Source organism: Pteropus vampyrus, unplaced genomic scaffold (genome assembly GCF_000151845.1).
Source record: "Pteropus vampyrus isolate Shadow unplaced genomic scaffold, Pvam_2.0 Scaffold23, whole genome shotgun sequence".
NCBI lineage: Eukaryota > Metazoa > Chordata > Mammalia > Chiroptera > Pteropodidae > Pteropus > Pteropus vampyrus.
The window spans coordinates 11,991,587-11,992,489 of record NW_011888804.1 but is presented as its reverse complement, the minus strand read 5'-3'; positions in this window follow the sequence as shown (position 1 = coordinate 11,992,489).

Here is a 903-nt window from a genome sequence, read left to right as displayed (position 1 = left end):
TCATCACCGTGTGGGAGATTTTGGAAGATTCATTAACCTCACAGTGATGCCTCCCTCCTCATTAGACTGGCCTTGTCTTCAGCAGAGGATAATATTGGTTTACTATGGTATCAAGAGAGGGGTTTGAGAGAAACACGAAGAGTCAGCATCCATTAAGGGCTCCAAAGTAGTCATTCTTTAGCTGCATATGTAGGAATTAGCTGCATATGTAGGATGACATTCACGCTGCGGGCACCAGGGGGCACTGTGAGTCCTGGTTTGAGGACCCTAGGGGTCCAATTCCCCAGAGTGGTGCTCAGTGCAAAGGGCATGACAGATGCCCCTTTGAAGACATTTGTGTTGCACAGAATGAACTCTCCACTCTGAAGCCCGCACCTGCCCTCCTTCTGACCTCAGGAAGTTATCAGCATAAGGCCCTGAGGCTCAGAGCTCAGACAAGAGTGAAGACAGACACACTGGGGAAGGGAAGAGAAGAGATTTGCATTCAGTCTACTCCCTCTAGAGCTGCAAGCAGAGAGGATAACACTAGAGCTTGGAGCGGCCAGTCCCAGCAGGGTGGCCTCAGTGCAGAGAGCCTGGAAACCCCTCCCCACCACGGACTCGGTTCCCTTTTACTTCCTGCTCCTGGTTTTCCCCAGAGGTCAGAGTGTCCTAGGGCACTCAGGGATTCCCATGCCTGATATTCCCCTCTAAGCATAGTCTTGAGGGACATTTGTTTCGACTCTAGTGCATACAGCCTCATGTCTGTATCTGTTTCCAGGCTTCTGTGCTGTGGTTGTTATGAGCCAGCCCCCATCTGCATCAACCTCCCAGGAAGTGGATTTGCATGAGGACCCCATCTTACAGAGTATAAGGGCAGCCTGGATGCCAATTCCCAGCTAAGGGCACATAGGCAGAGGCTGG